Source organism: Hemitrygon akajei, chromosome 10 (genome assembly GCF_048418815.1).
Source record: "Hemitrygon akajei chromosome 10, sHemAka1.3, whole genome shotgun sequence".
Taxonomy (NCBI): domain Eukaryota; kingdom Metazoa; phylum Chordata; class Chondrichthyes; order Myliobatiformes; family Dasyatidae; genus Hemitrygon; species Hemitrygon akajei.
The window spans coordinates 111238088-111265531 of NC_133133.1; positions in this window are offsets into that span (position 1 = coordinate 111238088).

The following is a 27444-nucleotide window of genomic DNA, read 5'->3' on the forward strand; positions in this document are numbered from 1 at the left end:
GAGTTGTAATTGTAATGCTCTGGTTAAGATTTTTACTGCTATGCTCTAGATATTTCATTTTTAGCAGTTCTGTAAAAGCAGCACGTTCTGTTTTTAGGATGTTTGGTTTTGGCTAAGTATAAGGGACTATGATGTTCGACTTAGGAATGTTGTGTCAACAAATCAGGATGGCGGAATTGGGAGAAAACCCTTCGACAGAACCATTTTGATGAAGGGTTGTCAATCATAAGAACACAAAAAACAGGAGCAGGAGGTGGCCATTAGGCCCTTTGAGCTTCTCCAGCCATTCAGTATGATCATGGCTTATCTACATTCTCCTCACCTTCAATGTCATATTTCTCCATTGTCCTCTACTCCTTGATCCTTCACTTTATTTATAATGATACAGCTTGCACCAGCAGCCAGAGCAGAGAATTCCAGATATTCATCGTCCTCTGAGACAAAAATTAAAAAGTCCCACACCATCTCTCCCTCTCTCTCATCCAGCTCTTCCTCCCTCATTCCTCTCTCTCCCTCATTCCCACGCCCCCCCCCCCCATCTCCCACCAGTTAGGAAATCGAAGCCTATGCACCATATTCCAGATACCAAGACCATTTATAAAACCTAGAAGATGTCTTTACCCATGTAAAGAATTTTCAAGAGTGGGCAGAAATTATCACAGTAGCATTTCACTCTGGAAGGAATTAATTTTCTGATGTACTTCTCAAAATATACCAGCACTAGGTCTGTGTGTGAGAGATTTGGTGGTGATTCCAAGACTGCTTCAATGTTTCTAATCCAACATGGAAAATGATCTAGTTGTCAAAAGATCGAAAAAGAGGAACATGTGGCTGAATGTAGCTCCACTGTAGGCAGAAACGTGAGCAAAGAATTGTGCAGATGCTGGAAATCGAGAGCAACAGAGAAAATGGTCAGGCAGCGTCTATGGAAATGAATAAACAATGTTTCGGACAGGGACCCTTCATCAGGAAACACCAACTATTTACTTATTTTCATAGATGCTGCCTGACCTGCTAAATTCTTCCAGCATTTTATGGGTAATCTTTAAATATATGCTGAATAAAACATAAACATAAAATTAATGGTTAAAAATGGAATATAATGCCACCGAATTCCATGGATCAAGGGAGAGATCAAAACTGAACTGAACCTTAGGACAACTGAAATTATGCTTAATATTTAGTGCAATCATAAAAATAGAAAATATAGTGGGAACTGAAGGGCTTTGAAAGGAATCGACAGGCAATTGGATTCTGTTAAGAGGGGAAATTATTATTGAGAATGAAGACTTGGTAGAATAATGCTGGATGTGAGAAGGATTTACTGATAGAAGACATGGTATTCATTCATTATACTCTGAAAATAGAACTAGTTATGTAAAACAATAGAAGTCTGTGTTTATATCACAGGGCCTGTTGTGCTCTTTTGAACTAATGAAAAAAAAATTCAAGATCAAACCCATGCTACCAGCTTTCAGTTCTCATCAAGTAAATAAAAATCTAAAAATCTGCAATAAACTAAAAATACAGAATATGACCTGAAGCACGAACTGTTCCCCTTCCCGTAGTTGCAGTGTGGAGGATTTCTGATATTTTCTGCCTTTAATTTCGTTCTCAATTGCTGCTCATCTAGAAAAAAAATCGCTAAAGAAAAGAATATAAGCCACACTATGGTTCACTTAAAATAATGTCCAATTTGGGAAAAGTAAAGGTAAATCTGGCAATTTGTAAGTGAGAATATCAGTTGTAGATTTGTTTCTTTAAAAAGTCACATTTGCCAAATGTCTTAGTGTTTGAATCAATTAGCAAAGTAATTAAAACACTTTAGTAAAATTTAGAGTTTTATAATTTCATGATCTTCTGATGTTTCTTGATGTCTGCTCTCCATCCTACCTCCTGCAGGGTAGTTTCACCATGCACTACATTTGATGGATCAATTAGAACAAGAATAGCTTATTCAGCTCCACAGGTCAGTCAATTAGATGATGGACAATTTGTATTTGAACACCATCTACTTCTGTGTACCTTCATACTCTGTCCTTTATTTTTTTTTATTGCTGCATAAATTAATGCTTTAATATGTCTAGACATAACCTCACTGAAAAAAATCTTTTCAAACCTATAAAATCAGATTGATGAAGTCAGGAGAGCACAGAGTACAACAGATATGTGAAGAAGTATAAGTTGCCATGGAAAATAGAGTTTCACTAATGAACTTTGCATGCTGGGAAGAACCGATAAAGAGATAACCTGAACTGTTTTAATTAAGAGTGTTGTATTTCCATGTACTTCCACTGTACTTCCAACTTCTCTGACATTTTCAGAGTGTAACTCTTGCATAGTTAGGTAATTCTAAAATTACAATGATAACCAATACTAACCATTGAGTAAGTCTAAACAAAACTGTTTACCACTATTTGTCATCTGGATCCATGTCTATATCTATTATGCAACACTTTGTATAGTTTTTAGTATATATACAAAATATCAGTTCCATTACTTTATCAAATAACTCCATAAAGCTTTAACAAATTAATGCTGAAGTTTATTTATTAGCTCAAACTTTTTCAGTCATTCATTAATTTTATCTAGATTGTTGTCTTCAACGGTTTTCTCTCTGTGTCATTTGAATGATTGTTCTGTAGTTGTTTGGTCTATATCTTTTTAAACATTAATACTCCTATCTCAAGCATCACTCCCAGATTTAAGGAAGATTAGATAACTTTGGCCAAAGGAAGTTACTGATTAAAATTGTTGCTTTTGTCAGTAACTCAGCAGCCATTTCAGTTGTACCAAGTTTTCTGCTTCAAGGATCCTAACTGTTAAGTGCATCTTTTTGATCTGACAAATTTCACTTTTCTATAGAATCAAAAAGATCATAGAAAATGTTATGCACAATATGATTGTGCCTATATCCTGCATGGAGGTCAATAGGCCTCCGTGTAATGATTTTTCAATTACCCATTCCAGGAGTTTTGTAAATTTTGTGATGGTTTCTGCTAAATGCTATATGCTAACACAACACTCTGGGGACTTAATGCTGATTTTATTTTCTTCACTTATCTACTGTTGTGCTATCACTTTACCTCATCTATTTCCTTGTGTATTTTCTGAATTCACTTGTTTCTTCTTGACTTTAAGACTTCTTCACTAGTATTTCAAAGATCCTGTGCAACAAAGTGCAAGCAATTTATTCACCTGCATGCTCAGGTTTATCCACAGAGTTACAAGTAGTCATGGTTCTTGTACAGAGAATACAGCTGTGCACCCCATATGTGCGGACAACAGACCTTTCATACATTATTTATCACTAGTCATTCACATTTACTGCCTCCTGAGATTGTCCAGCTGGTCATTTGCACCTTACTGCATTATAAACAGTTTTATTCTCCTTTATGCTGTCCTTTGCCTGGCCTAAAGGTCAAACTGCATATGTGGCCCTTCATTTTATCCTTCACATTCTGTCAATCCTACAGTTTCTTTTTGGAATTTTTATTCTTCAGTTAAGAGCTGGGAAACCACCTCAACTATTCACCTACTCCACCCACATGCTCAAGTCCCTTCAACTCCACAGATTTTAATTTTATTAGCGATATCCTCCAAATCACACAATCTTTTATACTATACACCTAAATAGTAGAAGTTCCTACCCAGAGAAAGGGTAATGAGTTCCTTTATCCCTGCAGCAGTTCAAGAAGATAGCCCACTGCCGTCTTCAGAGACAATTAGGGATTGTTAAAAAAATGCTCACCTTGTGAGTGATGTCTGCATTCTTAAATTAGTATTGTCTCTTGCCTTTGTCTGATTTAACCTCTCCAGAAAGATCCAGGTTTGAGCATCATTTTCCCTCTTGGGGATGTTCCTATTTTTTATTGAACCTCTCTGAAGACCTTGCATTGTTTAATTAGCAACTTTTGGTATTACTCATACTGCACAAGATCTCTTTCCAAGTCGACCCTCCTCAGGGTAAATATTTCAAACATGATTGTATATTTTTGTATCTGTTCTACATTTCATATTATGAGCACAGAGCCCAAACTCCTTGAAACAGATTCTGCAGGACTTGTTTAAAAAGCTAGAAACACGTGCATTGTGGTTAAGGAATTATCCCGCTCTCCCACTCTTTGCCATTTACACTATTGCAAACACAGTCTATATCTGAATAATTCAGATTCTCCTATTATCACTGCTCAATAGTTTAGAACTTCATTGAATTTTCTTGGGATTTTCCCACTACTTGATGGCTTAAAGTAAATAATCAAAGCACAATAGTCTGTTTAACATTACTTAGTGTAATTTGCTTCCTTTCATTCATTGTCTTCCTGTCAATTCCTTGTAATAGAAGATTTTCTTTAATAAAGGCTTTCTGAATTTTTAATATTTCCTGAATACCTTATAGCTACATCACATTCTTGGCCTCATCCTTTGAGCAAGATCTTCATACTGTTCCTCTAGCATAGGATCAACTGGTCATTACTTCATCAAGCAAACACGAGGAAATCTGCAGATGCTGGAAATTCAAACAACACACACAAAATGCTGGTGGAACACAGCAGGCCAGGCAGCATCTATAAGGACAAGCACTGTCTCGGCCCGAAATGTCGACAGTGCTTGTCCTTATAGATGCTGCCTGGCCTGCTGTGTTACACCAGCATTTTGTGTGTGTTATTACTTCATCAATAATATTTATATAGATACATCTTATTCATAAATAGAATTTGACTCATATGGTTTGATTATAACTCTCATCATGAAATGTTTTCTTTATCCATTTTGTAAAATAATAACACTAAAACCTTTATGTCAGATATTGTGATTGGAAAAGAACTCTTTTCATAACCTTCCCAACAAAATCTTGCAGAAATTGCTTAGAAGGTTCTTTATGCCAATGCCTTGCAAAGTAAACCTTGCCCACTAACAGAGAAAAGATATTGACATTGGTTTAGATATTGGTTTAGTTATGCCCCTGATCCTTTCATAGTTCTCAAACTCCTCAATTGTTCATAAATGTTCTGTGAGTTTGATATATTTAAAGATAAATAAGTAAAAGTATTAAAAATCTTAAATATTTTAAATAATTTGTATATTTAAATACTTTATATTTTTATTTATTTTATTTAGAGATACAGCATGGTAACTGTTAATGTTTGTCCTTTGACAAAGACAATCTTGCATGGGTAAAAAAAGCAACACATTTTTTATTTACAGAATGGCTTAAGCTCAACCATACTTTATACAGGACACTCCAGCATGCCAAGAGCATGTGTGACCCGTTCACCAAAGTCACTTCCAGTTCCAGGTAAACCGCTTGTATTGCACTGGAAACTGAAGTTCTTTATTATGTACACACATAACAACACATCTTCATAAACCTGCAAGGCACAATAATGCACTCCAACAAAGATATTTATATTAACTTCAATTGTAATAAGCAAATACAGTCCCTTATTCACTCAGCTACTTACAGTCCAACTCTGGGGTGGTTTAATGATCCCTTTTGGTCTGCTGTTTGTTTCCACAGATCTACAGTATAGCTTTCATTTGCTATGTTCAGTCTCTGACCTTGTTCTTGCTGTGTGGCCAAATATGACCATGAAACACTCATGGAAGAGTACACAGATGCCTTTGAAGGGCTCGGATGTTTACCTGAGATAGTTTGAAAAATTCATAATCGCTTGGCGTGCCTCATGATGGAGCCCTGGACTACATCCATGTGATCAGTGAGTCTTTGCACAGGTTCCAAGTGTTTCCATCTCAATTCACACAGCTCCTTCTGTTGGCTGCGTATCGTAGATAGCAACTCCTCCTGTTGGTTTGTGTTGAACTGGTGCTGTTGTTCTGACCGTTGGGTCTGTGTGGTTTTCCCATCCTCCTTTTTATTTTTCCTCTTCATCTTTGGAGAGGATCGTGGAGATATTTTTGATTTCCAGTCTTTAACTGAAAGTCGATGAGAGACAGATTTTGAACCAAAGCTGCATGATGTGGAAGTGAGACTGGTGACTTCTTCACCATGATCATGCTGTTCAGCACTGGCATCCCGACTGTCATGTGCTGGTGTTGCTGGTACAGGTGTCTATGGAAGGTGGAGTTCTTGTGCTTCTCTTACATAAGTCTTCTGGAGATTTCATGGATGATGTTATGAATTTCTCAAGCTACCTCAGGCCCTCAAAGACATCTGTGTACTCTTCCATGGTTATCTTTGGTCTGTGAAGCCACATTGAAAGTTCTTTCCACCAGGTTGAGCTTTTCACATGCACTCAGACCTAATATTGACTGTACTCGCTTTTCAACAATCAGTAGCTGTGCCTTTAGGTGCTGCCCCTTGTGCTTGATGGTCTCTATCCAGCCTCCTTTTACTGGAACGCTCTCTCCAGTATAGATTGTCACTTTTAACTTCACTGGGTAGACCTTGCACTTCTCAGAGAAAGCAGGATCTCCCAGTGGCCACACATTTTAATTCCACGTCCTATTCCCATTCTGATGTGTCTATCCATGGCCTCCTCTACTGTCAAGATGAAGACACTCTCAGGTTGGAGGAACAACATCTTATATACTGGCTGGGTAGCCTCCAACCTGATGGCATGAACATTGACTTCTCTAACTTCCCTTAATGCCCTTCCTCCCCTTCATACCCCATCCCTTATTTATCTATTTTCCCCCCTTTTTTTCTCTCTGTCCCTTTCACAATCACTCCTTGCCTGCTCTCCATCTTCCTCTGGTGCTCCCCTCCCCCGTTCTTTCTCCCTAAGCCTCCCATCCCATGATCCTCTCCCTCTCCAGCTGCGTATCCCTTTTGCCAATCAACTTTCCAGCTCTTAGCTTCATCCCCCCCGCCATCTTCTCCTATCATTTTGGATCTCCCCCTACCCCTCCCATTTTCAAATTTCTTACTATCCCTTCTCAGTTAGTCCTGACGAAGGGTCTCGGCCCAAAACATCGCCAATGCCTCTTCCTATAGATGCTGCCTGGCCTGCTGCGTTCCACCAGCATTTTGTGTGTGTTGCTTGAATTTCCAGCATCTGCAGATTTCCTCGTGTTTGCACATGTAGAAGGTAGATGCTTTCAAGTTTTCATCCACCGCTCTGGCTCTACTCACTGCTAAATATGTATTGAATTGCTGTTTGAAGCGTTTCCAGTTATCCAAAAGCAATTGCTAAAATGTATAGGAGCAGGAGGACTTAGGTTGTCCATAAGAGAATTGTTCATGCTTCTCTTGCCTGAATCTCTTGGTGAATTTCTGGACACAAGGTGCCCTGTCGCCTCCTTGGCCAACCTCACTTGCTGTATCTCGCCCGTTGCAACTAGCGTCTCTTTCTCAATAGTGCACGATATTCATTTGCGCTCTGTGTCTAGACCTCACACTGACATATAACACCATGTTATATCCATTCTTAATAAAGACAAACGTGTGAGGGTAAAAAAACTAACACAGTTTATTTACAGAATTGCTTAAGCATGATGGCATTTTACTCATCATGCTCCAGCTCACCAAAAGCGTGTGTGACCTGTTCACCAACGTCACTTCCGATTCCAGGTGAGCCACCCACATTGCACACTGGAAACTGAAGTTCTTTATTATGTATACACACAATAACACAGTAATAGGCCCTTCCGGCCCAATAAACCCGTGCTGCCTAATTACAAACGTGACCAACACAACCACATGTCTTTGGAATGTGAGAGGAAACCAGATCAACACACACAAAATACTGGTGGACCGCAGTAGGCCAGGCAGCACCTGGGTGACACCCACCTGGTCACGGGGAACCTACAAATTCCTTATTGAACCCAAGTTGCTGACACTACTAACCACTGCACTACTGTACCATTCCCCAAATGCCATTGAAAGTTTTAAATTAACAAACATTGATTGTTTTAAATCTCAGAAAGTGGAGGTATTTTTAAAGAATAAATTATGTAAATGTCTGTTCTAAGCTCAACACTCTTACCTGAGACCATGGCAGCCATTCTCTCCCACTCAAATGAAACTCGTCACCTTCATCAACCTGATGTACAGGGGTGCTAGGAAGTTCGTGAATTTTCTCTATTTCTGCATAAATATGACCTAAAATGAAACCAGTTCTTCAAACATCCTAAAACTAGATAAAAAGAACTCAATTAAGTAAATAACACAAAAAAAATTATACTTGTTTATTTATTGAGAAAAATGATCCAACATTACATGTATTAGTTGAAAAAAATATGTGAACCTCTGGGGTAATGCCTTCTACAAAAGCTATTTGGAGTCAGGTGTTCCAACCAATGAGATGAAATTGGAGGTGTGGGTTGTAGAGGTGCCCTGCCCTATAAAAAAGACACACAAAGTCAGGTTATGTCACAGAACCTGCTCTTCTCAAGAAAGATCAGTTTATGTTGCGAGCAAAACAATTTTCAGAGGACTTTAGGAGAAGAATTGTAGAGATGCAAGATGCTGGAAAAGGTTACAAAGGCATTTCTAAACACCTGAGTGTTCATCAGCCCACAGTAAGAGAAATCGTCTACAAGTGGAGGAAACTCAGTACTGTTGTTACTCTCCCTACGACTGAGCATCCTGCAAAGGTCACACCAAAATCACAATGTGCAATGCTGAAGGAGGTGAAAAAGAATGCAAAGGTGTCAGCAAAAGACCTGCAGAAATCTATAGAACTTGTTAAAGTCTCTATTCACATGTCCACTATAAGAAAAACACTGAACTAGAATGGTGCTCATGGAAGGGCACCTTTGAGGAAACCACTGCTCTCCACAAAAAAAACAATGCTGCACATCTCAAGTTTTCAAAAGACCGCCTGGATGTTCTTCAATGCTTCTGGGCCAATGTCTGTGGATAGAACACACAAAAGTTGAACTTCTTGACAGAAATGAACATTGCTATGTTTGGAGGAAAAAAGGCACTGCACACAAACATCAAAACTTCATCCCAACTGTGAAACACGGTCAAAGGAGCATCATGGATTGTGGCTGCTTTGCTGCCTCAGGGCCTGGACAGCTTGCTGTCATTGAGGGAACAATGACATTTTACAGGAGAATGTCAGGGTAGCAGTCCGTCACCTGAAGTTTAATAGAAGTTGGATAATGCAACAAGACAATGATCCGAAAGACAAGAATAAATCAACAACAGAATGGTTTAAAAAGAAGAAAATCTTTCCTACCAAATGCAAGTTATCTCTATGCGACAGGAGCACAGACATCATAGTACAATAGTCTCCATTTTATTAATTTGTACATTATGATTGCATTTTATTTGCACATTGGTAAATTATTATTGTGTATATTATTATTCTGTACTTTATTATTAGTTAATATTACTATTATATTTTTAATTATTTCTAAGTGTGTTTTAAATGCTGCTGTAACAAAATAATTTCCCATTGGGATCAACAAGGTGATTTTTAATATTATTATTAATGTAGTGCCAGGAACTATTTCACTATATCATCATCATTATATACTGTGTCATATGACGTGGGCGATCATGGTCTTATCAATAATTGTTCTTGGCAAATTTTTCTGCAGAAGTGGCTTCCCATTGCCTTCTTCTGGGCAGTGTCTTCACAAGATGGGTGACCCCAGCCATTATCAATACTCTTCAGAGATTGTCTGCCTGGTGTCAGTGGTCACATAACCAGAACTTGTGATATGCACCAAATGCTCATACAGCCATCCACCACCTGGTTCCATGGCTTCATGTAACCCAGATTGGGGTGGGGGGTTAAGTACATTGCCCAAGAGTGACCTGTAGGGTTAGGGAAGGAGCACCTTACATCCCCTTTGATAGAGAATATATCTCCACACTGCCACCCAAATTTCACTATAAAAGCAATCTAAAGGAAAATTTAACTGCTAAATTACAATCAGTGTAATAGGACCAAATTAAAACCATAATATTTAAAATAAAACTGGAAAATGTTTAAGTAATTTGTATAAAATACATTTTAAGCTATTTTAAATATTATAAATAAATGCTATATATTTGAAATATTTTCTGGATATCCATCATATGAACCGGAGATCACAAGCAATCTAGAAGAACTATGTAGATTATTGATACGTATCCAGTTAGTGAAAGGATTCGGTAAAGCTGCAGATTAAATGCGATGATTGTGCAAGTCTGTGGAATCAGAAGGTCTGCAAAGCTACAGCCAAGATCTTTATTTTCCAAAGAAAGCTAAAGTAACCCTAACCAGTACAGTGATCAAACTGAAAATATATGACAGAATAATTCTCACTAATATGAACGAAAACTTAATTTCAATGGTATGTCACATTTTATTATTTAAATCCAGCTGAATAAAATTCCTCAAAACAACAAAGGATGCTGTAGTTGTCAACCCTTCATTTATTAAGTGTGAAAGTTTAGCAAGGAAAATTGGGGTGAACTTGATCCCCACAATTAGATCAAAGTTATTACTACCACAAAAACTTCTAAAAACTTGAATTCCTGTTTTTAGTTCAAAATGAAACCTATGAACATATACTTATAGAAACATAGAAAACCTACAGCACAATACAGGCTCTTCGGCCCACAAAGCTGTGCTGAACACATTCTTACCTTAGAAATTACCTAGGGTTACCCATAGCCCTCTATTTTTCTGAGCTCCATGTACCTGTCCAGGAGTCTCTTAAAAGACTCTATCGTATCCGCCTCCACCGCCGTTACCGGCAGCCCATTCCACACACTCACCACTGTAAAAACTTACTCCTGACATCTCCTCTGTACCTCCTTCCAAGCACCTTAAAACTGGGCCCTCTCCTGCTAGCCATTTCAGCCTTGGGAAAAAGCCTCTGACTATCTCAATCAATGTCTCTCATCATCTTGTACACCTCTATCAGGTCACCTCTCATCCTCCGTCGCTCCAAGGAAAAAAGGCCAAGTTCACTTCACCTATTCTCATAAGGCATGCTCCCCAATCCAGGCAACATCCTTGTAAATCTCCTCTGCACCCTTTCTATGATTTCCACATCCTTCCTGTAGTGAGGTGACCAGAACTGAGCACAGTACTCCAAGTGGGGTCTGACTAGGGTCCTATATAGCTGCAACATTACCTCTCGGCTCCTAAACTCAATTCCACAATTGATGAAGGCCAATGCACCGTATGCCTTCTTAACCACAGACAATAGACAATAGGTGCAGAAGTAGACCATTCGGCCCTTTGAGCCTGCACCGCCATTTTGAGATCATGGCTGATCAATTCCTATCAATACCCGGTTCCTACCTTGTCCCCATATCCCTTGATTCCCCTATCTATAAGATACCTATCTAGCTCCTTCTTGAAAGCATCCAGAGAGTCAACCTGCGCAGCTGCTTTGAGTGTCCTATGGACTCGGACCCCAAGATCCCTCTGATCCTCCACACTGCCAAGAGTCTTACCATTAATGCTATATTCTGTCATAATATTTGACCTACCAAAATGAACCACTTCACACTTATCTGGGTTGAACTCCTTCTGCCACTTCTCAGCCCAGTTTTGCATCCTATCAATGTCCCGCTGTAACCTCTGACAGCCCCCACACTATCCACAACACCTCCAACCTTTGTGTCATCAGCAAATTTACTAACCCATCCCTCCACTTCCTCATCCAGGCATTTATAAAAATCATGAAAAGTAGGGGTCTCAGAACACATCCCTGAGGCACCCCACTGGTGACCGACCTCCATGCAGAATATGACCTGTCTATAACCACTCTTTGCCTTCTGTGGGCAAGCCAGTTCTGGATCCACAAAGCAATGTCCCCATGGATCCCATGCCTCCTTACTTTCTCAATAAGTCTTGCATGGGGTACCTTGTCAAATGCCTTGCTGAATTCCATATTCCTTACTTTCTCAATAAGTCTTGCATGGGGTACCTTGTCAAATGCCTTGCTGAATTCCATATACACTACATCTACTTTTCTTCCTTCATCAATGTGTTCAGTCACATCCTCAAAAAATTCAATCAGGCTCGTAAGGCATGACCTACCTTTCACAAAGCCATGCGGACTATTCCTAATCATATTATGCCTCTCCAAATGTTCATAAATCCTGCCTCTTGGGATCTTCTCCATCAACTTACCAACCACTGAAGTAAGACTCACTGGTCTATAATTTCTCTACTCCCTTTCTTGGATAAAGGAACAACATCCCCAACCCTCCAGTCTGCCGGAACCTCTCCCGTCCGCATTGATGATGCAAAGATGTTTTATACTGTCTTAAAATGAGGATTAAGACCATATGACATAGGAGCAAAATTAGACCCATTGAATCTTCATCTTCTCTGCAATTTGATCATGGCTGATTTGCTTTCCCTCTCAAAGCTATCCTCCTGCTTTCTCCCCATAATCTTTGTCACCTTAATGATCAAAAATTTATCAACTTCCACTTTGAATAATACCCAATGAGTATTTGTAGCAATAAATTCCACAGATTCACCACTCTCTGGCTAAAGAAATTCCTCCCTATCTCTGTTCTAAAGGGACATCCTTTTATGTTGAGAGTGTTGCCCTCTGGTCCTGGACTTTCCCATGACTGGCAATATCCTCTCCACATCCATTGTATCCAGAATTTTCAATATTTGATAAGTATCAATGAGCATCTCTATCATCCTCTGAACTCAACAAGTGCAGGCGGAGAGCCATCAATTGTTCCACCTTTTCATTAGCAGGATCATTCTCATAAACCTCCTCTAGACCCTCTCCAATGCAATATTATCCTTCCTTAGGTATGGGGCCCATGTTGAATTCCCCACATTGGCGAGCCCACAGGTAGAGGGCCCTTGGCAAGCTGGCCTAGGGTTGGAAGCCAGTTTGTGAGTGTGCGTGGTGGAGGGTGGGAAAGGAGCTTGTTTTGCTGCTGTTGTTGCATGTTGTTCTGCCGAGCATTGTGGGCCTGCTGTGTTGGCATCAGAACATGTGTTGACACTTGCAGGCTGCCCCTGCAAACGATGCATTTCACTGTATGTTTTGATGTACATGTGATTAATAAATTAATCTAAACTAATCTAAAACTGCTCACAATACTCCAAATGTGACCTGACCAACGTTCTTACTTTTACTACCCTTATTAACCCTTACTACCAACTCAAAGTTCAAAGTAAATTTTATTATCCAGTACATTTGTTGTTGTTTACCTTTTTTCACCTTGTGGCTCATTGGGCAGCACTGTTGCCGTTTCCTTAGCATTTGTCTGTTTTTACGAGGCTAAGTTGCTAGCTTGTCACTCAACCCAGCATGGATGGAAGCCAGTCGGATTCGAACCTTGGACCATTTGCCTCAAAATCCTGAGATTTATTTTCTTGCAACCTGCAAGTTAACCTTTATGGAATCCTGCACTCCCGGGTCTCTTTTAACTTACAATTCTGAATTCTTTTCCCACTTAGAAAATCATCTGCACCCTTATTTCTTCTGTCAACATGCATAACCATACACTTTCCAACTTTGTATTCCATTTGCAACTTCTTTATCCATTCTCACAACCTGTCCAAGTCCCTGCTTCCTCAGAACTACCTGCCCCTCATTTATCACCTCCAAACTTGGCCACAAAGCCATCAATTCCATTCTCCAGACATTATATGTGAAAAAGAGTGCATAGTTAGATTTTAAAGTATGAAATATTCTGATGTTGCCAAACATGTCAGCAGATTTTGTATATTGAAGGAGCAGGAGCATTGGTAATAGATTTTAGCTTATATGTATTGTTTTGTATTTTCTTGTGTCATAAAAAGAGGCTGTTTGGCCCTAGCAATTCATTGTCAACTCTAAGTGTACTCCATCAGTCCTATTTCCAACCTACTTCTCTATAATCTCTTATTTATCTCATCTCCAAGATCTCCTTCTATATCAAAGTTCAAAGTAAATTCATTATCAAAGTACATATCTGTCACCATCTACAAACTTAAGGTTTATTTTCTTATGGACATACTCAATAAATACAATAACCATAATAAAATCAATGAATGACCATGCCAGCAGGGCAGACAACCAGTGTGCAAAAGACAACAAACTGTACAAATACAAAAAGAGAGAAAAAATGAAATAATATTATACACCCTATCTATTAATAAACTAATAAACAACCACTGTTTTCAAGGTAACACACACGAAATGCTGGAGGAACTCAGCAGGCGAGGCAGCATCTATGGAGAAAGTACAGTCAACGTTTTGGGCAGGACTCTTGCTGCCTGACCAGTTGAGTTCCTCCAGCATTTTGTGTGTGTCACTTGGATTTCCAGCATCTGCTGATCTTCTCTTGTTACTGTTTTCAGGGTGACTCTTTAAGCCCACTATGGCTTTTCTAATTTTAAACCCACTCTTGAATTTACTGAATTGGTTAAAAATAAGGTATCAAATCAAAGAGAACCAAACAATTCATACCTTACACACCTTCTATACATAGATGATTTGAAATTATATACTCCTTCATCGGCAGAGCTGGACCAATTAATTCAAATAGGATAACTATTTTCCAAAGATATAAACATGAACTTTGGACTAGATAAATGCAGACCACCAAACTTGAAGAAAGGAGCAATAGAGCTAGTAGAAAATAAAACAAAGCAACAGGATACAATACAACTGATGAATGAATATGAAACATCAGTATCTGGGATCTCAAGTCAAGTCAAGTCACTTTTATTGTCATTTCGACCATAACTGCTACGTACAGTGCATAGTAAAAATGAGGCAACGTTTTCCAGGACCATGGTGTTAAATGACACAGTACAAAAACTAGACTGAACTACGTATAAAACAACACAGAGAAAACTGCACTAGACTACAGACCTACCCAGGACTGCATAAAGTGTACAAAACAGTGCAGGCATTACAATAAATAATAAACAAGACAATAGGGCAGTAAGGTGTCAGTCCAGGCTCTGGGTATTGAGGAGTCTGATAGCCTGGGGGGAAGAAATTGTTACATAGTCTGGTCGTGAGAGCCCGAATCCTTTGATGCCTTTTCCCAGACGGCAGGAGGGAGAAGAGTTTGTATGAGGGGCGCGTGGGGTCCTTCATAATGCTGTTTCCTTTGTGGATGCAGCGTGTAGTGTAAATGTTTGTAATGAAGGGAAAAGAGACCCCGATGATCTTCTCAGCTGACCTCACTATCCGCTGCAGAGTCTTGCGATCCGAGATGGTGCAAAATCTGAACCATGCAGTGATGCAGCTGCTCAGGATGCTCTCAATACAACCCCTGTAGAATGTGATGAGGATGGGGGGTGGGAGATGGACTTTCCTCAGCCTTCGCAGAAAGTAGGGACGCTGCTCGAGAGATTCTGGCAGTTTTGGCAGTTGGATAGTGCAATCAAGAATTGATTAGCAGTTGATTGGCAATCAAGATTTGAATAGCTCAGTCTCAGCAGAAAACAGCTGACTGGGCAATCAAGGTCAGGTGACCTTGCAGCTTGCAAAGCTCAAGCAAATAAAATGAGGGAGAGCTGTAGTGGTGTGGTGAACTACATATACCTGTCTGGACATGCCCCCCCTGCTGACTGCTCCTGTGGCTCCTCCCACAGACCCCGGTATAAAGGCGATTGGAGCCACAGACCCTTCCTCAGTCTCCAGGATGTCGTGTGATGGTCACTTGCTGCTTGTGCTTTCTTCCAGCCAATAAAAGCCTACCTTAACCCACGTCTCTGAGTTATTGATGGTGCATCAAGCAGAGCGGCCTGTCAGGAAGCGGCCTGGTCGAGGGGAGTGCCTGGTGTGAAAAGTGCTAGTCTTTGGCTCGAGAGTCTTCGGCGAGGAAACTACACCAGGCACAATTGCAGAGGGTGAAGACATGACCGCTAAGCTGATTCAGTGTGCTACGTGCATGATGTGGGAGGTCAGGGACACTGATGGTGCCCCCGGCTGCTACAGCTGTGGAAAGTGTGTCCAGATTCAGCTTCTGAAGGAGCATGTTGCAGCACTGAAGAAAGAACTGGATGACCTCAGGTTTATCTGTGAAAACGAGAGTTTTCTGGACAGGACCTACAGTGAGGTCGTTACACTGAGAATACCGGAAGAGAGAAAGGGGGTGACGATGAGGAAGGAAAGGATGCTTGAAGTACAGGAGACTCCAAGGGATGTACCTCTTTTAAACAGGTTCACCCTCTTGGAAGCTGTCAGGACAGAAGATACTGCCAGTCTGAGAGGCGGACAGGTCTGCGAGCCGAAAATTGGTGCAGAAGCAGAGCCGAGGAGGAAGAGCCGTGGTAATAGGGGACTCCATAGTAAGAGGTACGGAAAGGGGTTTCTGCGGCAACAGGCGAGATTTAAGGATGGTGTGTTGCCTCCCTGGTGCTAGGATCCAGGACATCATGGACCGATTGCAGGGAATCCTCAAGGGTGAAGGTGAACAGGCAGAAGTGGTAATGCATGTTGGCACAAATGACATCAGGAAGAAGAGGAAAGGACATTCTACAACGGGACTTCAGAGAACTCGGAAGAAAGCTGAAAAGCAGGACTTCCAGGGTGGTTATCTCTGGTTTGCTTCCAGTTCCTCGTGCTGGAGAGGGCAAGAACAGGGAGATAATGGATTTGAATGTGTGGCTGAGGAACTGGTGCAGGAAGCAAGGATTTACATTCTTGGACCACTGGGATCTGTTTTGGGGTAGGGATGAATTGTACAAAAGGGCCGGGTTGCACCTTAATAGGCGGGGGACCAGCATTCTGGCAGACAGGTTTGCCACTGCAACACGGATGTGTTTAAACTAAGTAGTGGGGGGGAGGGGATGAACTGGAAATATAAGGATGGAGTTAAAGGGAAAGTGAAAATAAGAAAAGTTAAAAAGGACAACAGAATCAATGGAGTAGAAAGATCAAGAAGAGATCATACAGTATGGCCAAGTGAAATAGGAATTGATATGAAAGGAGAGGGGAGTACCGAATTAAAAGTATTATATATGAATGCACGAAGTATAAGGAATAAAGTAGATGAGCTTGAGGCTCAGTTGGAAATTGGCAAGTACGATGTTGTTGGAATAACAGAGACATGGCTTCAAGCGGACAGGGCCTGGGAAATGAATATTCAAGGATATACATCTTATCGAAAGGACAGACTGACTGGCAGAGGGGGTGGGGTGGCTCTGTTGGTGAGGAATGATATTCAGTCCCTTGTGAGGGGGGACATAGAATCAGGGGATGTAGAGTCAGTATGGATAGAACTGAGAAATTCTAAGGGTAGAAAGACCCTAATGGGAGTTATCTACAGGCTCCCAAACAGCAGTCTGGATGTAGGGTGTAAGCTGAATGAAGAGTTAAAATTGGCATGTCGCAAAGGTAATGATACAGTTGTCGTGGGGGATTTCAACATGCAGGTAGACTGGGAGAATCAGAATGGTACTGGACCCCAGGAAAGGGAGTTTGTGGAGTGCCTCTGAGATGGATTCTTAGAACAGCTTGTACTGGAGCCTACCAGGAGAAGGCAATTCTAGATTTAGTGTTGTGCAATGAACCGGATTTGATCAGGAACCTCGAGGTAAAGGAACCATTAGGAGGTAGTGACCATAATATGATATGTTTTAACCTACAATTTGAGAAGGAGAAGGGAAAATCGGATGTGTCAGTGTTACAGTTGAACAAAGGGAACTATGGAGCTATGAGGGAGGACCTGGCCAAAGTTCAATGGAACAATACCCTAGCAGGGAAGACAGTGGAACAAAAATGGCAGGTATTTCTGGGAATAATGCAGAAGGTGAAGGATCGGTTCATTCCAAAGAGGAAGAAAGATCCTAAGGGGAGTAAGGGGTGGCCATGGCTGACGAGGGAAGTAAAGGGCAGTATAAAAATAAGAGAAGAAGTATAACATAGCAAAGATGAGCGGGAAACCGGAGGACTGAGAAGCTTTTAAAGAGCAACAGAAGATAACAAAAAAGGCAATACGCCAAGAAAAAATGAGGTACGAAGGTAAACTAGCCAAGAATATAAAGGAGGATAGTAAAAGCTTCTTTAGGTATGTGAATAGCAAAAAAATAGTTAAGACCAAAATTGGGCCATTGAAGACAGAAACGGGCGAATTTATTATGGGGAACAAGGAAATGGCAGATGAATTGAACAGGTACTTTGGATCTGTCTTCACTAGGGAAGACACAAACAATCTCCCAGATGTAATAGTGGCCAAAGGAACTAGGGTAAAGGATGAACTGAAGGAAATTTATATTAGGCAAGAAACGGTGTTGGATAGACTGTTGAGTCTGAAGGCTGATAAGTCCCCGGGACCTGATGGTCTGCATCCCAGGGTACTTAAAGAGTTGGCTCTAGAATTTGTGGACGCATTGGTAATCATTTTCCAATGTTCTATAGATTCAGGAACAGTTCCTGCTGATTGGAGGGTGGCTAATGTTGTCCCACTTTTCAAGAAAGGAGGCAGAGAGAAAACAGGGAATTATAGACCGGTTAGCCTGATGTCAGTGGTGGGAAAGATGCTGGAGTCAATTATAAAAGAGGAAATTATGACACATTTGGATAGCAGTAGAAGGATCAGTCCGAGTCAGCATGGATTTATGAAGGGAAAATCATGCTTGACTAATCTTCTGGAGTTTTTTGAGGATGTAACTATGAAAATGGACAAGGGAGAGCCAGTGGATGTAGTGTACCTGGACTTCCAGAAAACTTTTGATAAAGTCCCACATAGGAGATTAGTGGGCAAAATTAGGGCACATGGTATTGGGGGCAGAGTACTGACATGGATTGAAAATTGGCTGGCTGACAGGAAACAAAGAGTAGTGATTAACGGGTCCCTTTCGGAATGGCAGGCTATGACCAGTGGGGTACCACAAGGTTCAGTGCTGGGACCGCAGCTGTTTACAATATACATTAATGATTTAGATGAAGGGATTAAAAGTAACATTAGCAAATTTGCTGATGACACAAAGCTGGGTGGCAGTGTGGAATGTCAGGAGGATGTTATGAGAATGTAGGGTGACTTGGACAGGTTGGGTGAGTGAGCAAATGTATGGCAGATGCAGTTTAATGTGGATAAATGTGAAGTTATCCACTTTGGTGGCAAGAACAGGAAGGCAGATTACTATCTAAATGGAGTCAAGTTAGGAAAAGGGGAAGTACAACGAGATCTAGGTGTTCTTGTACATCAGTCAATGAAAGCAAGCATGCAGGTACAGCAGGCAGTGAAGAAAGCTAATGGCATGCTGGCCTTTATAACAAGAGGAACTGAGTATAGGTAAAGAGGTCCTTCTGCAGCTGTACAGGGCCCTGGTGAGACCCCACCTGGAGTATTGTGTGTAGTTTTGGTCTCCAAATTTGAGGAAGGACATTCTTGCTATTGAGGGAGTGCAGTGTAGGCTCACAAGGTTAATTCCCGGAATGACGGGACTGTCATATGTTGAAAGATTGGAGCAACTGGGCTTGTATACACTGGAATTTAGAAGGATGAGAGGGGATCTGATTGAAACATATAAGATTATTAAGGGATTGCATGTTCCCGCTGATGGGTGAGTCCAGAACTAGAGGCCACAGTTTAAGAATAAGGGGTAGGCCATTTAGAACAGAGATGCGGAAAAACTTTTTCACCCAGAGAGTGGTGGATATGTGGAATGCTCTGCCCCAGAAGGCAGTGGAGGCCAAGTCTCTGGATGCATTCAAGAGAGAGTTAGATAGAGCTTTTATAGATAGTGGGGTCAAGGGATATGGGGAGAGGGCAGGAACGGGGTACTGATTGTGTATGATCAGCCATGATCACAGTGAATGGCAGTGCTGGCTAGAAGGGCCGAATGGCCTACTCCTGCACCTACTGTCTAGATAGATAGATAGATAGATAGATAGATACTTTATTCATCCCCATGGGGAAATTCAACTTTTTTTCCAATGTCCCATACACTTGTTGTAGCAAAACTAATTACATACAATACTTAACTCAGTAAAAAATATGATATGCATCTAAATCACTATCTCAAAAAGCATTAATAATAGCTTTTAAAAAGTTCTTAAGTCCTGGCGGTAGAATTGTAAAGCCTAATGGCATTGGGGAGTATTGACCTCTTCATCCTGTCTGAGGAGCATTGCATCGATAGTAACCTGTCGCTGAAACTGCTTCTCTGTCTCTGGATGGTGCTATGTAGAGGATGTTCAGAGTTATCCATAATTGACCGTAGCCTACTCAGCGCCCTTCGCTCAGCTACCGATGTTAAACCCTCGCCCACGACAGAGCCTGCCTTCCTTACCAGCTTATTAAGACGTGAGGCGTCCCTCTTCTTAATGCTTCCTCCCCAACACGCCACCACAAAGAAGAGGGCACTCTCCACAACTGACCTATAGAACATCTTCAGCATCTCACTACAGACATTGAATGAAGCCAACCTTCTTAGGAAGTACAGTCGACTCTGTGCCTTCCTGCACAAGGCATCTGTGTTGGCAGTCCAGTCTAGCTTCTCGTCTAACTGTACTCCCAGATACTTGTAGGTCTTAACCTGCTCCACACATTCTCCATTAATGATCACTGGCCCATATGAGGCCTAGATCTCCTAAAGTCCACCACCATCTCCTTGGTCTTGGTGATACTGAGACGCAGGTAGTGTATCAATGATACACATTATTATATACATCATGCTCTTTAACAATAGAGGATAACTACACTCATTTAAGGACTCTTTTAACTTGTTATTTCATGCTCATTATTTATTGCTATTTATTTTTATATGCATTTGCAGTTTGTTTACAGTTCACAGTTCCTGATATTTACAGTTACAGTTCTATAAATTTGTTAATTATGCCTGCAGAAAAAGAATCTCAGGGTTGTATGTGGTGACATGTATGTACACTGATTTTTTTTTAAAAAATTACTTTGACTTATACTTTTGACTTTAAGGTTATGGATGGATGCCTAATAAGCAGGCCTTGCTCTTTGAGATTTGTAAACATAACTTGGATGAGGAAGTGGAAGGGTGCTTTAGTAAGTTTGCAAATGACATGAAGGTTGGTGGTGTTGTGAATAAATGCAGAAAGTTATCATATGTTACAATGGCACACTGATAGGATGCAAGCAAACGTACAGTCTCTGGTAGCAGTGTACATTCCACCCCTGGCCAACGTCAAGCAGGCACTGCAGGAGCTGAGTACTGTGATTGGCGGGGATGAAACAGCGCACCGTGATGCCTAATCATTCAGGGGATTTCAACCAGTCTCTGAACAACTGATACCAACATATCACCTACGGCTCACTGTTCTACCACCATCAGGAACGCTATGGTCAAGGGAGGCAGAGTACTACATACAGGACTAGGACTGCTTAAAGTCAGTGGACTGGACCATATTCAGAGGCGGTCAAACCCAGCTTTCAGCCTTGGACTGTAGATCGGCTGACGTAAGAAGGTTAAGAAGTCAGTGCAGGGGACATTCCCCTCAGCAACATCTATCCCTTTGGATACTGCTGAGGGGTGGGGGCATGGCCCACCAGGGCACGGCAGCAGCAGCAGCCAGGCTAGTGGCGCCATGGCTGGCTCAGTAGGAAAGGGTAAGGTCAGTCAGTATGGTAGTGGTAGGGGACTTGATGGTTTTGGGAACAGACAGGAGATTCTATGGCTGTAAAAGAGACACTGAGATGGTGTTTTATCTCCCAGGTGCTAGGGTCCGGGATGTATTGCAACGGCTGCAGGATATTCTCAAGGGGGAGGGTGAACAGTCAGAGGTCATGGTGTATATTGGCACCAATGACTTAAGCAGAAAAGGAGTAGAGGTCCTACGCAGTGAGTCTATAGAGTTAGGAAAGAGGCTAAAGAGAAGGACCTCCAAGTTTGTAATCCCTGAATTAATCCCAGTACCACAGGTCAGTGCAGGTAGGAATGGGATGTTAGTGTGAATGAATGAGGAGCTGGTGCAGGGGACAGGGTTTCAAATTCTTGGATCATTGGAACCTTTTCTGGGGATGGAATGACCTGTACAAGAGGGACAAGTTGCACTTGAATAGGAGGGGAACCAATATCCTGATACTACTTGGGAGAGTTATGACTAGTTTTGCAGGGAGCTGGGAACCATAGCTCCAGGTCAGTAAGTGAAGGATCGGACAGGAAGTAGATGTCAGGGAAAGAACTGAAAGACAGAATCAAAATAACAGGTATAATAGATCAGATAGTTTGAAGTGTGTGTATTTTAATGCTAGGAATATTATGGGTAAGGATGATGGATCAGTACATGGAACTATGATGTTGTGGCCATTACAGTAACTTGGTTGAGAGAAGGGAAGGATGGGTGATTAATGTACCTGGTTTTTGAAGTTTTAGAAAAGATAGAGGAAGAGGTAAAAGGGGGGTGGGGGAGTTACACTACTAACCAGGGACAATATCACAGCTGCACTCGGGAGACATTATCGAGGGTTCGGACACCAAGTCCATTTGGGTGGAACTCGGGAACAGGAAAGGTGCAATCACACTGATGGGATTGAACTACAAACTGAACCAATAGCCACCAGAGCATTGAGAAACAGATGAAGGAAATGTGTGAAAAGAATAGGGTTGTTGTCATGGGATATTTCAACTTCCCTAATATAAACTGGGACCTTCTTAGTGTAAGGGGTTTGGATGGAGCTGAATTCATTAAGTGTATCCAGGAAAGTTTCTTGAATAGTATGTGGATGAGTACTGGACCTGGTGCTGGGTAAAGAGCCTGGCCAGGTAACTGACTTTTCAGTTAGGGAACAGTGACCAGAACACCTTATCTTTCAGGATAGCTATAGATAAGGATAAGTATGGTCCTTGTGAGAGAGTTTTAAATTTGAGCAGGGCAAATTACAAGGGCATTAGGCAGGAACTGAGAAAAATTCATTGGGAACACCTTTTTTCTGGCAATTACACATCAGACATGTGGAGGTTGTTTAAAGGTTAATTGCACAGATTACAGGAAAGGTATGTTCCTATTAGAAGCAAGGGCAAGAATGGAAACAATGTCCAGAGAGATGATGAACTTATTCAAGAAGAAAAAGGAAAAGTATGTAAAGCTTCAGAAGTTAGGATCGAATGGAGCACATGAGGAGTATAAAGAAACCAGAAAGGAATTAGGAAAGCCAGGAGTGGCCATGAAAAGTCTTTGGCAAGTAGGATTAAGGTGAATCCCAAGGCATTCTATACATACATCAATAGCAAGAGGATAACTAGGGAGAGAGTAGAACCACTCAAGGATACAGAGGGGAACATTTGCTTAGCTGTAGAGAATGTGAGTGAGATACTTAATGAGTACTTTGCTTCAGTATTTACTAAGAAAAGGATATGGAGGACGAGGAGATCAGTGTTGAGTGTATAAATATGTTAGGGCATTTAGAGGTCAAGGAAGAGGAAGTGTTAGGCCTTCTAATGAATATTAAGGTCGATAAGTCCCCAGGACCTGATGGGATTTACCCCAGGTTATTGAAGGAGACAAGAGATGAAATTGCTGGGCCTTTGATCTGTATCTTAGTGTCCTCTCTAGCCACAGGCAAGGTCCCAGTGGACAGGCAAGTGGCTAATGTTGTACCTCTACTTAAGAAGGGAACAAGGGAAAGTCCTAGGGACTGTAGACCGGTGAGTCTCAAGTCATTTGTAGGGAAATTGGTGGAGAAAATTCTTACAGGTAAGATATATGAGCATTTGAAAACTTATGGCCTAATTAGGGAGAGCCAGCATGGCTTTGTATGGGGCAGGTCATGTCTTAACAACTTGATTGAGTTTATGACAAGGTGATGAGAGAGATTGATGAGGGTAGGGCAGTGGATGTAGCCTACATGGATTTTAGTAAGGCATTTGACAAAGTCCCTCATGGGAGGCCAATCCAGAAGATGAAGATGCATGGGGTCTGTGGTGAATTGGCTGTTTGGATTCAGAACTGGCTTGCGCATAGAAGACAGAGGGTTGAAGGAAATTGTTCTAGCTGGAGGTCTGTAATTAGTGGAGTTCCACAGGGACTGGTAGGATCTCTGCTGTTTGTGATGTATATAAATGACCCAGATGAAAATGTAGATGAATGGGTTAGTAAGGTTGCGGATGATACCAAAATTGATGAAGTTCTGGATACTGTAGAAGACTGATAAAGAATACAACTTGATAGAGATCAGTTGCAGATCTGGGCAGAGAAATGGCAGATGGAGTTCAACCCAGATGAATGTGAGGAGTTGCACCTTGGTAGGGCAAATGCAAGTACACTGTTAAGAGCAAGACAACAGTGTTGCTGAGCAGACAGATCTTGGGTTCCAAGTTCACAGCTTCTTGAAAGTGGCTACACAGGTCAATAGGATGGTTAAGAAGGCTTATGGAATGTTTGCTTTTATTAGTCAAGGGTTTGAGTTCAAAAGTAAAGAGGCTATGTTGCACTTTATCAAGCTCTGGTTAGGCCACTTCTGGAGTATTGCGTACAGTTCTGTTCACCCCACTATAGAAGGACGTTGAGCTTTGAAGAGGGTGCAGAAGAGGTTTACCAGGATGCTGTGTGGTTTAGAGGGCATGTGCTATCATGAGAGGCTGGACAAACCTGGTTTTCTTTGGAGCGGCAGAAGCTGAGGGGAGATCTGAGATAATTATGAGAGGCATAGATGGAGCATCTTTTTCCTAGGGTAAACATGTTTTATACCAGATGGTATGCATTGAAGGTGAGAAGAGGTAGGTTCAAGGGGGATGTGAGGGGTAAGTTTTTATTCAGAGTCATGGATGCCTAGAATGCGCTGTCTGGTGTGGTGGTAGAGGCAAATACATTAGGAGCTTTTAAGAGATGGTGAGGTAGGTACATGAATGCGAGGAAGGTGAAGGGATATAGACATTGTATAGGCAGGAAGAATTAGCTATTGGGGTTTTTTATTTACTTTTTCGCTGGTTCAGCATAACATTGTGGGTCGAAGGGCGTGTTCCTGTGCTGTACTGTTCTATGTTCTATGATTCATCTTCAAATCTGAATGAGTACACCACAGTTGTCACTGACTTCATCAAGACCTGTGTGGATGAGTGTGTGCCTTGGAGAACGTACTGGCATACCCAAACCAAAAGCTGTGGATGAACCAGGAGATTCTAGTCTGCTGAGGGATAGATCTGTGGCATTCAAGACTGGTGATCCAGAACTATACAAGAAGTCTACATACGATGTACAGAAGGTTATTTTAAAAGTGAAAAGAAGAATTCTGATTAAAGTTAGAGATGGAATCAGCTACATGCCAGCTCTGGCCATCAGTTCCTACAAGGTGAAAGCTAACATCATGAATGGTTGTGATGCTCCACTCCCAGATGAACTAAATGCCTTTTATGCACACTTTGAAAGAGAGTGAATCATGGCAACATCTGGAGATCCTGTGCTAACAACTGGTGGGAATGTTCAAGGACATCTTTAAATCACACACTGCTGCATTCAGAGGTTCCCACCTACTTTAAAAGGGTGACAATCATACCAGTGGTCAGTAAGAGTAGGGCGAGTTGCCTCAGTGACTATCACCCAATTGGACTCACATCTCCTGTGATGAGGTGCTTTGAGAGGCCGGTCATGACTCAGCGAGGACCTGGACTCACTCTGGTTTGCCTATCGCTACAATAAGTCTACAGTGAAGGCAATCTCATTGGCTTTCCACTTGGCCCTGGATCACATGGACAATAGCAATACCTATTTCAGGGGCTGTTTATTGTCTACAGCTCAGCGTTCAGCACCATCATATCCTCAGTACTAATCAACAAGCTCCAAACCCTGGGCCTCCGTACTTCCTTCTGCATCTGGATCCTTGAAATCCACAGCAGGTGCAGATCCGTAATAACACCTTGTCCTTGATGACAATCAACATTGGTGCACCTCAAGTATGCGTACTTAGCCCACTGCTCTACTCTCTTTACACCCATGACTGTGTGGCTAGGCACAGCTCAAGCACTGTCTATAAATTTGCCGAAGACATAGCCATTGTTTTTCAGAGTTCCAGATGGTGACAAGGAAGTGTACTGGAGAGAGATAGATCAGATGGTTGAGTAGTGTTGCAGCTACAACCTTGCACTGAATGTCAGTTAAATCAAGAGTTGATTGTAGACCAGGAAAGGAAAGGCAAGGGAAAATGCACCCGTTTTCATCGAGGAATCAGCAGTTTCAAGTTGCTGGGTGTCAATATCTCTGAAGATCTGTCCTGGGCCCAACACATTGATGTAATTACAAAGAAGGCACGACAGCTGATATATTTCATTAGGAGCTAGAAGAGACTTGGTATGTCACCAAAGACACTCACAAATTTCTACAGCTGTACCGTGGAGAACATTCTAACTGGTTGCATTACCGTCTGGTATGAAGGGACCAGTGCAGATGATCGGAAAAAGCTGCAACAAGTTGCAAACTCATCTAGTTCCATCATGGGCCTAGCATCCCCAGTATCAAGGATATCGTCAAAAGGCAGTGCCTCAGAAAGGCAGTATCCATCATTAAGAACTCTTATCACCCAGGACATGCCCTCTTCTCATAACTACTATTAAATATATATATTTCTTACTGTATTTTATATTTTTTATAATTATGTACTGCAATATACTGCTGCCACAAAGGAACAAATTTCACAATATATGCCAGTGATGCTAAACCCAATTCTGACTCTGCAGAGCTGGGCTGAGAAGTGGCAGATGGAGTTCAGTCCAAACAAAATGTAAAGTAATTCATTTTGGAAGGTCGAAGTTGAAGCATTGTAGAGGAACAGAGGGATCTTGGGGTCCATGTCCATGGATCCCTCAAAGGTTCAGTGCAAGTTGATACAGTAGTTAAAAAGATGCATGGTGTTTCGACCTTTATTACTTGGGGGATTTAACTCAAGAGCCATGAAGTAATGTTGCAACATTTAAAACTCCATTTAGGCCACATCTGGAGTATTGTGTTCATTTCTGGTCACCTCATTATAGAAAGGATGTGGAAGCTTTAGAGAGGTGCAGAGGAGATTGACCAGGATGCTGCCTGGATTAGAGAGGTTGCAGAGGAGATTGACCAGGATGCTGCCTGGATTAGAGAGGTGCAGAGGAGATTGACCAGGATGCTGCCTGGATTAGAGAGGGTGCAGAGGAGATTGACCAGGATGCTGCCTGGATTAGAGAGGGTGCAGAGGAGATTTACCAGGATGCTGCCTGGATTAGAGAGGGTGCAGAGGAGATTCACCAGGATGCTTCCTGGATTAGAGAGGTGCAGAGGAGATTGACCAGGATGCTGCCTGGATTAGAGAGGGTGCAGAGGAGATTTACCATGATGCTGCCTGGATTAGAGAGGGTGCAGAGGAGATTTACCAGGATGCTGCCTGAATTAGAGAGGGAGCAGAGGAGATTTACCAGGATGCTGCCTGGATTAGAGAGGGTGCAGAGGAGATTTACCAGGATGCTGCCTGGATTAGAGAGGTGTAGTGGAGATTTACCAGGATGCTGCCTGGATTAGAGAGGTGTAGTGGAGATTTACCAGGATGCTGCCTGGATTATAGAGGGTGCAGAGGAGATTTTCCAGGATGCTGCCTGGATTAGAGAGGGTGCAGAGGAGATTCACCAGGATGCTGCCAGGATTAGAGAGGGTGCAGAGGAGATTTAC